This window comes from Sinohyriopsis cumingii, unplaced genomic scaffold, assembly GCF_028554795.1.
Source record: "Sinohyriopsis cumingii isolate HCF-2022 unplaced genomic scaffold, ASM2855479v2 utg001656l, whole genome shotgun sequence".
NCBI classification, from domain to species: domain Eukaryota; kingdom Metazoa; phylum Mollusca; class Bivalvia; order Unionida; family Unionidae; genus Sinohyriopsis; species Sinohyriopsis cumingii.
In genome coordinates this window covers 154,819-168,109 of record NW_028316032.1, presented here as the reverse complement: position 1 = coordinate 168,109, position 13,291 = coordinate 154,819, and the positions used below count along the sequence as shown (strand labels likewise).

General features: G+C 34.8%; 1 non-coding gene across 1 annotated transcript; it reads left to right on the top strand.

The window, feature by feature from the left end:
* The first annotated feature begins 223 nt into the window (after nt 1–223).
* Trnak-uuu (transfer RNA lysine (anticodon UUU)) lies at nt 224–296 on the top strand. Its single transcript has one exon. It is a non-coding gene; the product is annotated as a tRNA-Lys (tRNA).
* Nucleotides 297–13,291: the final 12,995 nt, after the last annotated feature.

Below are 13,291 nucleotides of genomic sequence, written 5' to 3'. Positions count from 1 at the left end.
CTTGCTCGGCTAATGACACATTTGTGCATTTCCTTATGCAGCAAAATTTAAATTCCTCCGTGAATGGTTGATTGCCATATAAACTGGATTATTGTTTCCATAAGGGGCTAACATCTAAGATCCAATCAATCCTAGACGCTAGCTATTTGAAGTTGATGAGATAACGATTAACCATGTTGCGCATAACTACCCGAGCCAACATTCGACCATGCATTAACAAGTAGCCCGCCTAGCTCAGTCGGTAGAGCATCAGACTTTTAATCTGAGGGTCGTGAGTTCGAGTCCCACGGTGGGCGTACAATTTTTAATACCATTACAAAGTTATACTACACTTTGTACACGCGTCTATTTAGCTACAAATAGGTGTGATGGTAAATGTCCCACAGAAACGTTTTTATTTTCTCATATAATCATTTTTATGTTGAATTTTGATATCCTCTTTTTCAAATTCATTAGCTTGTCAATGTCTTTCTGGTTTCCACACAGCCCTCAGAAAGGTACTGATTATGGTAGTGACCCTGTATGTACCCATCCAGATAAAAAGTGAATGAAATATGTAAGTTCATTTACATATTCTATATACTTCTATTAAAGCGTTTTGTTTTGTAATTCAATAGTGTTGGGATTTTTCTATCCTATCCTTGTACTGGTGTATATTTTTGTTTGTTATCTAATATTTTCGAGCTCTTAGCGCTTTAACGTCTTAGGCGCTGTACTAAGTCCACATAATTATTATTATTATTATTATTATTATTATTATTATTATTATTATTATTAATATTATTATTGTTATTATTTTTATTATTATTATTATTATTATTATTATTATTATTATTATTATTATCAATTGTGGGAATTTCCAAAATACTGATAAACAATTCTTCCGAATTATTTCTTTATTTTGATTTAGCAACTAAAATTGTAAGTCAGCAAAAATTCATTTTTACGACTAACATCTTTCTTTCTTTCCTTTTTTTTTTTTGGTCATTTTTTTTTTATTCTTCTTTTTTGTGTTTTAACCATTAATATCACCGCACCGGATTGCGCGATCCTTGTGGCCACTGCTTTCGAGTGTCCGATAGCCCGTAATCATACTTCCCACAAAACTGTGAACTCATTATTGTAACCTTCATGACTTGATCTAAGATAGGTTTCTTTCACATATGTACGGTGCAGTCTTTATTTTCTCCACGTTGCAAAGTTTCATCTAACTCATCAGAACAGGAAAGAACTGACAGTACCTTGCAGTGCTAGTCTCTTTTCTTCTCTTCTTTTCAAGACATATTAACTTTTAGTCGCAGATTTTAAAATTCCTTTGAGATTTGTGTTACATTGCGAATTACATATTATGTTATTGTTTGAATCGTAAAATTAATGCATTTAATTCTCAAACGATGCATTGCATTCTTTAGCTTACTTAAATCGAGAACTATTATCAAAACTCGCAATTGATAAATCATTTTTAAAAAATCCATATTTTCATTCATTTAGATTGAGCATCCGAAACTGGACGGCAACAATTTAATTTTAAGACTTAGTATTTTCACCAATACAATCATCGCATTCTATACCGCGATGTTGTGACCACCGAATTCAGGTGTCCGAGAGACGGTGATCGTACCTCCATTAAAACCGTGAACACATCCTGCATGCATATCTCATGCAGTTATTGTTGATTGAAACGAGAAGTGTTTATACGTCTTCACGGTGCATTCTTCGTTTTGTCTCCATTACAACGTTTGAATAAACAATTTAGAACACGAAACAACTGATAGTAGCTTGCAGTGGTAGTGTCTCATTACTTTAAACATATTGTCTGTTAGGTGGAGCTTTTAGACTGGCGTTGACTTTTGTGCTTCTGTCCGTATATTTTAATAATATTCGTATCATAATATGAATGCATTCAATTTGCATATGATATAGTGGATGCGTTAGATTTACTGGAATCAAGAAGAAATGCTGACAGAATGATCAACATCTCTTAGAGTTGATTAAATTGGGTACTCTATCCCCTTCGCATGGACATGTGGATACGCTCTCATTTAGGGACATCTTAGGAAAGGAGAGAAATACTTGCAGGTATATCTATATTCATTTTGACAACAATTGAAAATCAGTGGAAGCTAAATCATAACCACCTACCCTCGGACTTTCACCCATGACCCTTAGATTAAATGTCGGATGCTCTAGCGACTGAGATTGGGGCACTACTCATCCAAATTCTGTCAGTTTGTCAGTCTCGGATTTTGCTGCGTAGCCCTTTCCATTAAATATTTAAAGGGTGCGGCCATATTTGTATCACATGACGTTTAGCAGTTATGGTGCAGATAGATGCCCAGAGCTCGGTTCAAACGAAAATGCTTTTCTTTACATTTCACGTCAATATCATTTCATTGCACAAGTCTTTGGAATAAAGAGTTTTTTGTTATGAAAACAAAATTCAGTAAATGCGTCCCCCACTGCTGCCATCATATTTGCATTTCCAGTAATGCTGCATATTAGTTCGTTAACTGAGAAATGAATGAGTCATAATTACCCAATAGTGTTACGAATCTATGGTCATACACTAAAAAACAAACCTAAGCAAAACCAAAACGGTTTGTAATACTGAACAAATAATTCAGTTAACAAAGTTGTAAAATGAAAATGTAAGAGGGACTTACAGCATTATGAATTGCATCCAAAATCATCCCAAAATGTTATCTTCAAGTCCAAAGGAATAGAATGTTCCGAATAAAATCTACATCCTCAAATGCATTGGTCTACCAACAGTTCTGATATATCACAATGGCATTTTCAAGAATTCTTTAGAAATAATTCACAATAGGCCAAAAATAATATTTTAACCCACATAGCATTTTGTGGCTCCAATGAATAATTCAAACAAATGTTTGCTTCCAAATAATATCTAAACACAACAATAAATATATCTGAAGAATAATGTTACAAGAAGAACATACAAAATATGACTGACCAAATAGTCCAACTCCACGTACTTAAATACAGACATAAGGACTGAAAACTCATTAGCTACTACTCACTACGTGACAATGAACAAATATCCCTAAAAGCTCCGGTGGCCTAGTAATTACAGCGTACGCCTCGGATGCGGGAGTTCGTGGGATCGATCCCCGGCCGAGTCATACCAAAGACTTACAAATATGGTACTAACAGCTGCCTTGCTTGGAGCTCAGCATTAAGAGGTTAGTGTTAGGACTGGTCGGCCGGGTCTCAGGATAAAGTGACTGGGTGGGACATCATGCCACATGTCTGCGGCATGATGCCCCAGTGCTAGCCATCACTATAAACTGCCACACTGCAGACATCGTAGCGATATGACTGACAAATTCTTAAAAGCTACCTTAAAAATACAAATCACATGCACACACAAACACACACACACACACACACAAATCTCCCATGTCGTAGAAATAAAACCACCACATCTAACACACACCTTCCGTATTTATGTATTTTCTCCTGTACCGATCCATAGAAGAAAATCACAAATATGTATAGAGAACAATTAATTGGAAGCAAGTTTATCAACTTACAGGTACTATTTAATTGATTATGTAGTGTGTAAGCATTGCTTTCTCTGGAAACAAAAAATTTCAAGATAGGTGATTTTCACATGTGTAATTAACTGAGAGAAATTAAGGAAAGAATGCGAAGATTTAAGAGAAGAGCAGAAGGATAGTGTTTGTGTTGTCCGGACTGTAAAATCATAACTGTTAACACAAAGAAACAATGACTAGTCTTAACTTTAGCAACTTGCTCGGCTAATGACACATTTGTGCATTTCCTTATGCAGCAAAATTTAAATTCCTCCGTGAATGGTTGATTGCCATATAAACTGGATTATTGTTTCCATAAGGGGCTAACATCTAAGATCCAATCAATCCTAGACGCTAGCTATGTGAAGTTGATGAGATAACGATTAACCATGTTGCGCATAACTACCCGAGCCAACATTCGACCATGCATTAACAAGTAGCCCGCCTAGCTCAGTCGGTAGAGCATCAGACTTTAAATCTGAGGGTCGTGAGTTCGAGTCCCACGGTGGGCGTACAATTTTTAATACCATTACAAATTTATACTACACTTTGTACACGCGTCTATTTAGCTACAAATAGGTGTGATGGTAAATGTCCCACAGAAATGTTTTTATTTTCTCATATAATCATTTTTATGTTGAATTTTGATATCCTCTTTTTCAAATTCATTAGCTTGTCAATGTCTTTCTGGTTTCCACACAGCCCTCATAAAGGTACTGATTATGGTAGTGACCCTGTATGTACCCATCCAGATAAAAAGTGAATGAAATATGTAAGTTCATTTACATATTCTATATACTTCTATTGAAGCGTTTTGTTTTGTAATTCAATAGTGTTGGGATTTTTCTATCCTATCCTTGTACTGGTGTATATTTTTGTTTGTTATCTAATATTTTCGAGCTCTTAGCGCTTTAACCTCTTAGGCGCTGTACTAAGTCCACATAATTAGTATTATTATTATTATTATTATTATTATTATTATTATTAATATTATTATTGTTATTATTTTTATTATTATTATTATTATTATTATTATTATTATTATTATTATTATTATTATTATCAATTGTGGGAATTTCCAAAATACTGATAAACAATTCTTCCGAATTATTTCTTCATTTTGATTTAGCAACTAAAATTGTAAGTCAGCAAAAATTCATTTTTACGACTAACATCTTTCTTTCTTTCCTTTTTTTTTTTTTTGGTCATTTTTTTTTTTATTCTTCTTTTTTGTGTTTTAACCATTAATATCACCGCACCGGATTGCGCGATCCTTGTGGCCACTGCTTTCGAGTGTCCGATAGCCCGTAATCATACTTCCCACAAAACTGTGAACTCATTATTGTAACCTTCATGACTTGATCTAAGATAGGTTTCTTTCACATATGTACGGTGCAGTCTTTATTTTCTCCACGTTGCAAAGTTTCATCTAACTCATCAGAACAGGAAAGAACTGACAGTACCTTGCAGTGCTAGTCTCTTTTCTTCTCTTCTTTTTAAGACATATTAACTTTTAGTCGCAGATTTTAAAATTCCTTTGAGATTTGTGTTACATTGCGAATTACATATTATGTTATTGTTTGAATCGTAAAATTAATGCATTTAATTCTCAAACGATGCATTGCATTCTTTAGCTTACTTAAATCGAGAACTATTATCAAAACTCGCAATTGATAAATCATTTTTAAAAAATCCATATTTTCATTCATTTAGATTGAGCATCCGAAACTGGACGGCAACAATTTAATTTTAAGACTTAGTATTTTCACCAATACAATCATCGCATTCTATACCGCGATGTTGTGACCACCGAATTCAGGTGTCCGAGAGGCGGTGATCGTACCTCCATTAAAACCGTGAACACATCCTGCATGCATATCTCATGCAGTTATTGTTGATTGAAACGAGAAGTGTTTATACGTCTTCACGGTGCATTCTTCGTTTTGTCTCCATTACAACGTTTGAATAAACAATTTAGAACACGAAACAACTGATAGTAGCTTGCAGTGGTAGTGTCTCATTACTTTAAACATATTGTCTGTTAGGTGGAGCTTTTAGACTGGCGTTGACTTTTGTGCTTCTGTCCGTATATTTTAATAATATTCGTATCATAATATGAATGCATTCAATTTGCATATGATATAGTGGATGCGTTAGATTTACTGGAATCAAGAAGAAATGCTGACAGAATGATCAACATCTCTTAGAGTTGATTAAATTGGGTACTCTATCCCCTTCGCATGGACATGTGGATACGCTCTCATTTAGGGACATTTTAGGAAAGGAGAGAAATACTTGCAGGTATATCTATATTCATTTTGACAACAATTGAAAATCAGTGGAAGCTAAATCATAACCACCTACCCTCGGACTTTCACCCATGACCCTTAGATTAAATGTCGGATGCTCTAGCGACTGAGATTGGGGCACTACTCATCCAAATTCTGTCAGTTTGTCAGTCTCGGATTTTGCTGCGTAGCCCTTTCCATTACATATTTAAAGGGCGCGGCCATATTTGTATCACATGACGTTTAGCAGTTATGGTGCAGATAGATGCCCAGAGCTCGGTTCAAACGAAAATGCTTTTCTTTACATTTCACGTCAATATCATTTCATTGCACAAGTCTTTGGAATTAAGAGTTTTTTGTTATGAAAACAAAATTCAGTAAATGCGTCCCCCACTGCTGCCATCATATTTGCATTTCCAGTAATGCTGCATATTAGTTCGTTAACTGAGAAATGAATGAGTCATAATTACCCAATAGTATTACGAATCTATGGTCATACACTAAAAAACAAACATAAGCAAAACCAAAACGGTTTGTAATACTGAACAAATAATTCAGTTAACAAAGTTGCAAAATGAACATGTAAGAGGGACTTACAGCATTATGAATTGCATCCAAAATCATCCCAAAATGTTATCTTCAAGTCCAAAGGAATAGAATGTTCCGAATAAAATCTACATCCTCAAATGCATTGGTCTACCAACAGTTCTGATATATCACAATGGCATTTTCAAGAATTCTTTAGAAATAATTCACAATAGGCCAAAAATAATATTTTAACCCACATAGCATTTTGTGGCTCCAATGAATAATTCAAACAAATGTTTGCTTCCAAATAATATCTAAACACAACAATAAATATATCTGAAGAATAATGTTACAAGAAGAACATACAAAATATGACTGACCAAATAGTCCAACTCCACGTACTTAAATACAGACATAAGGACTGAAAACTCATTAGCTACTACTCACTACGTGACAATGAACAAATATCCCTAAAAGCTCCGGTGGCCTAGTAATTACAGCGTACGCCTCGGATGCGGGAGTTCGTGGGATCGATCCCCGGCCGAGTCATACCAAAGACTTACAAATATGGTACTAACAGCTGCCTTGCTTGGAGCTCAGCATTAAGAGGTTAGTGTTAGGACTGGTCGGCCGGGTCTCAGGATAAAGTGACTGGGTGGGACATCATGCCACATGTCTGCGGCATGATGCCCCAGTGCTAGCCATCACTATAAACTGCCACACTGCAGACATCGTAGCGATATGACTGACAAATTCTTAAAAGCTACCTTAAAAATACAAATCACATGCACACACAAACACACACACACACACACACAAATCTCCCATGTCGTAGAAATAAAACCACCACATCTAACACACACCTTCCGTATTTATGTATTTTCTCCTGTACCGATCCATAGAAGAAAATCACAAATATGTATAGAGAACAATTAATTGGAAGCAAGTTTATCAACTTACAGGTACTATTTAATTGATTATGTAGTGTGTAAGCATTGCTTTCTCTGGAAACAAAAAATTTCAAGATAGGTGATTTTCACATGTGTAATTAACTGAGAGAAATTAAGGAAAGAATGCGAAGATTTAAGAGAAGAGCAGAAGGATAGTGTTTGTGTTGTCCGGACTGTAAAATCATAACTGTTAACACAAAGAAACAATGACTAGTCTTAACTTTAGCAACTTGCTCGGCTAATGACACATTTGTGCATTTCCTTATGCAGCAAAATTTAAATTCCTCCGTGAATGGTTGATTGCCATATAAACTGGATTATTGTTTCCATAAGGGGCTAACATCTAAGATCCAATCAATCCTAGACGCTAGCTATGTGAAGTTGATGAGATAACGATTAACCATGTTGCGCATAACTACCCGAGCCAACATTCGACCATGCATTAACAAGTAGCCCGCCTAGCTCAGTCGGTAGAGCATCAGACTTTAAATCTGAGGGTCGTGAGTTCGAGTCCCACGGTGGGCGTACAATTTTTAATACCATTACAAATTTATACTACACTTTGTACACGCGTCTATTTAGCTACAAATAGGTGTGATGGTAAATGTCCCACAGAAATGTTTTTATTTTCTCATATAATCATTTTTATGTTGAATTTTGATATCCTCTTTTTCAAATTCATTAGCTTGTCAATGTCTTTCTGGTTTCCACACAGCCCTCATAAAGGTACTGATTATGGTAGTGACCCTGTATGTACCCATCCAGATAAAAAGTGAATGAAATATGTAAGTTCATTTACATATTCTATATACTTCTATTGAAGCGTTTTGTTTTGTAATTCAATAGTGTTGGGATTTTTCTATCCTATCCTTGTACTGGTGTATATTTTTGTTTGTTATCTAATATTTTCGAGCTCTTAGCGCTTTAACCTCTTAGGCGCTGTACTAAGTCCACATAATTAGTATTATTATTATTATTATTATTATTATTATTATTATTAATATTATTATTGTTATTATTTTTATTATTATTATTATTATTATTATTATTATTATTATTATTATCAATTGTGGGAATTTCCAAAATACTGATAAACAATTCTTCCGAATTATTTCTTCATTTTGATTTAGCAACTAAAATTGTAAGTCAGCAAAAATTCATTTTTACGACTAACATCTTTCTTTCTTTCCTTTTTTTTTTTTTTGGTCATTTTTTTTTTATTCTTCTTTTTTGTGTTTTAACCATTAATATCACCGCACCGGATTGCGCGATCCTTGTGGCCACTGCTTTCGAGTGTCCGATAGCCCGTAATCATACTTCCCACAAAACTGTGAACTCATTATTGTAACCTTCATGACTTGATCTAAGATAGGTTTCTTTCACATATGTACGGTGCAGTCTTTATTTTCTCCACGTTGCAAAGTTTCATCTAACTCATCAGAACAGGAAAGAACTGACAGTACCTTGCAGTGCTAGTCTCTTTTCTTCTCTTCTTTTTAAGACATATTAACTTTTAGTCGCAGATTTTAAAATTCCTTTGAGATTTGTGTTACATTGCGAATTACATATTATGTTATTGTTTGAATCGTAAAATTAATGCATTTAATTCTCAAACGATGCATTGCATTCTTTAGCTTACTTAAATCGAGAACTATTATCAAAACTCGCAATTGATAAATCATTTTTAAAAAATCCATATTTTCATTCATTTAGATTGAGCATCCGAAACTGGACGGCAACAATTTAATTTTAAGACTTAGTATTTTCACCAATACAATCATCGCATTCTATACCGCGATGTTGTGACCACCGAATTCAGGTGTCCGAGAGGCGGTGATCGTACCTCCATTAAAACCGTGAACACATCCTGCATGCATATCTCATGCAGTTATTGTTGATTGAAACGAGAAGTGTTTATACGTCTTCACGGTGCATTCTTCGTTTTGTCTCCATTACAACGTTTGAATAAACAATTTAGAACACGAAACAACTGATAGTAGCTTGCAGTGGTAGTGTCTCATTACTTTAAACATATTGTCTGTTAGGTGGAGCTTTTAGACTGGCGTTGACTTTTGTGCTTCTGTCCGTATATTTTAATAATATTCGTATCATAATATGAATGCATTCAATTTGCATATGATATAGTGGATGCGTTAGATTTACTGGAATCAAGAAGAAATGCTGACAGAATGATCAACATCTCTTAGAGTTGATTAAATTGGGCACTCTATCCCCTTCGCATGGACATGTGGATACGCTCTCATTTAGGGACATCTTAGGAAAGGAGAGAAATACTTGCAGGTATATCTATATTCATTTTGACAACAATTGAAAATCAGTGGAAGCTAAATCATAACCACCTACCCTCGGACTTTCACCCATGACCCTTAGATTAAATGTCGGATGCTCTAGCGACTGAGATTGGGGCACTACTCATCCAAATTCTGTCAGTTTGTCAGTCTCGGATTTTGCTGCGTAGCCCTTTCCATTAAATATTTAAAGGGTGCGGCCATATTTGTATCACATGACGTTTAGCAGTTATGGTGCAGATAGATGCCCAGAGCTCGGTTCAAACGAAAATGCTTTTCTTTACATTTCACGTCAATATCATTTCATTGCACAAGTCTTTGGAATAAAGAGTTTTTTGTTATGAAAACAAAATTCAATAAATGCGTCCCCCACTGCTGCCATCATATTTGCATTTCCAGTAATGCTGCATATTAGTTCGTTAACTGAGAAATGAATGAGTCATAATTACCCAATAGTGTTACGAATCTATGGTCATACACTAAAAAACAAACCTAAGCAAAACCAAAACGGTTTGTAATACTGAACAAATAATTCAGTTAACAAAGTTGTAAAATGAAAATGTAAGAGGGACTTACAGCATTATGAATTGCATCCAAAATCATCCCAAAATGTTATCTTCAAGTCCAAAGGAATAGAATGTTCCGAATAAAATCTACATCCTCAAATGCATTGGTCTACCAACAGTTCTGATATATCACAATGGCATTTTCAAGAATTCTTTAGAAATAATTCACAATAGGCCAAAAATAATATTTTAACCCACATAGCATTTTGTGGCTCCAATGAATAATTCAAACAAATGTTTGCTTCCAAATAATATCTAAACACAACAATAAATATATCTGAAGAATAATGTTACAAGAAGAACATACAAAATATGACTGACCAAATAGTCCAACTCCACGTACTTAAATACAGACATAAGGACTGAAAACTCATTAGCTACTACTCACTACGTGACAATGAACAAATATCCCTAAAAGCTCCGGTGGCCTAGTAATTACAGCGTACGCCTCGGATGCGGGAGTTCGTGGGATCGATCCCCGGCCGAGTCATACCAAAGACTTACAAATATGGTACTAACAGCTGCCTTGCTTGGAGCTCAGCATTAAGAGGTTAGTGTTAGGACTGGTCGGCCGGGTCTCAGGATAAAGTGACTGGGTGGGACATCATGCCACATGTCTGCGGCATGATGCCCCAGTGCTAGCCATCACTATAAACTGCCACACTGCAGACATCGTAGCGATATGACTGACAAATTCTTAAAAGCTACCTTAAAAATACAAATCACATGCACACACAAACACACACACACACACACACAAATCTCCCATGTCGTAGAAATAAAACCACCACATCTAACACACACCTTCCGTATTTATGTATTTTCTCCTGTACCGATCCATAGAAGAAAATCACAAATATGTATAGAGAACAATTAATTGGAAGCAAGTTTATCAACTTACAGGTACTATTTAATTGATTATGTAGTGTGTAAGCATTGCTTTCTCTGGAAACAAAAAATTTCAAGATAGGTGATTTTCACATGTGTAATTAACTGAGAGAAATTAAGGAAAGAATGCGAAGATTTAAGAGAAGAGCAGAAGGATAGTGTTTGTGTTGTCCGGACTGTAAAATCATAACTGTTAACACAAAGAAACAATGACTAGTCTTAACTTTAGCAACTTGCTCGGCTAATGACACATTTGTGCATTTCCTTATGCAGCAAAATTTAAATTCCTCCGTGAATGGTTGATTGCCATATAAACTGGATTATTGTTTCCATAAGGGGCTAACATCTAAGATCCAATCAATCCTAGACGCTAGCTATGTGAAGTTGATGAGATAACGATTAACCATGTTGCGCATAACTACCCGAGCCAACATTCGACCATGCATTAACAAGTAGCCCGCCTAGCTCAGTCGGTAGAGCATCAGACTTTAAATCTGAGGGTCGTGAGTTCGAGTCCCACGGTGGGCGTACAATTTTTAATACCATTACAAATTTATACTACACTTTGTACACGCGTCTATTTAGCTACAAATAGGTGTGATGGTAAATGTCCCACAGAAATGTTTTTATTTTCTCATATAATCATTTTTATGTTGAATTTTGATATCCTCTTTTTCAAATTCATTAGCTTGTCAATGTCTTTCTGGTTTCCACACAGCCCTCAGAAAGGTACTGATTATGGTAGTGACCCTGTATGTACCCATCCAGATAAAAAGTGAATGAAATATGTAAGTTCATTTACATATTCTATATACTTCTATTGAAGCGTTTTGTTTTGTAATTCAATAGTGTTGGGATTTTTCTATCCTATCCTTGTACTGGTGTATATTTTTGTTTGTTATCTAATATTTTCGAGCTCTTAGCGCTTTAACCTCTTAGGCGCTGTACTAAGTCCACATAATTAGTATTATTATTATTTTTATTATTATTATTATTATTATTATTAATATTATTATTGTTATCATTTTTATTATTATTATTATTATTATTATTATTATTATTATTATTATTATTATTATCAATTGTGGGAATTTCCAAAATACTGATAAACAATTCTTCCGAATTATTTCTTCATTTTGATTTAGCAACTAAAATTGTAAGTCAGCAAAAATTCATTTTTACGACTAACATCTTTCTTTCTTTCCTTTTTTTTTTTTTTTGGTCATTTTTTTTTTATTCTTCTTTTTTGTGTTTTAACCATTAATATCACCGCACCGGATTGCGCGATCCTTGTGGCCACTGCTTTCGAGTGTCCGATAGCCCGTAATCATACTTCCCACAAAACTGTGAACTCATTATTGTAACCTTCATGACTTGATCTAAGATAGGTTTCTTTCACATATGTACGGTGCAGTCTTTATTTTCTCCACGTTGCAAAGTTTCATCTAACTCATCAGAACAGGAAAGAACTGACAGTACCTTGCAGTGCTAGTCTCTTTTCTTCTCTTCTTTTTAAGACATATTAACTTTTAGTCGCAGATTTTAAAATTCCTTTGCGATTTGTGTTACATTGCGAATTACATATTATGTTATTGTTTGAATCGTAAAATTAATGCATTTAATTCTCAAACGATGCATTGCATTCTTTAGCTTACTTAAATCGAGAACTATTATCAAAACTCGCAATTGATAAATCATTTTTAAAAAATCCATATTTTCATTCATTTAGATTGAGCATCCGAAACTGGACGGCAACAATTTAATTTTAAGACTTAGTATTTTCACCAATACAATCATCGCATTCTATACCGCGATGTTGTGACCACCGAATTCAGGTGTCCGAGAGGCGGTGATCGTACCTCCATTAAAACCGTGAACACATCCTGCATGCATATCTCATGCAGTTATTGTTGATTGAAACGAGAAGTGTTTATACGTCTTCACGGTGCATTCTTCGTTTTGTCTCCATTACAACGTTTGAATAAACAATTTAGAACACGAAACAACTGATAGTAGCTTGCAGTGGTAGTGTCTCATTACTTTAAACATATTGTCTGTTAGGTGGAGCTTTTAGACTGGCGTTGACTTTTGTGCTTCTGTCCGTATATTTTAATAATATTCGTATCATAATATGAATGCATTCAATTTGCATATGATATAGTGGATGCGTTAGATTTACTGGAATCAAGAAGAAATGCTGACAGA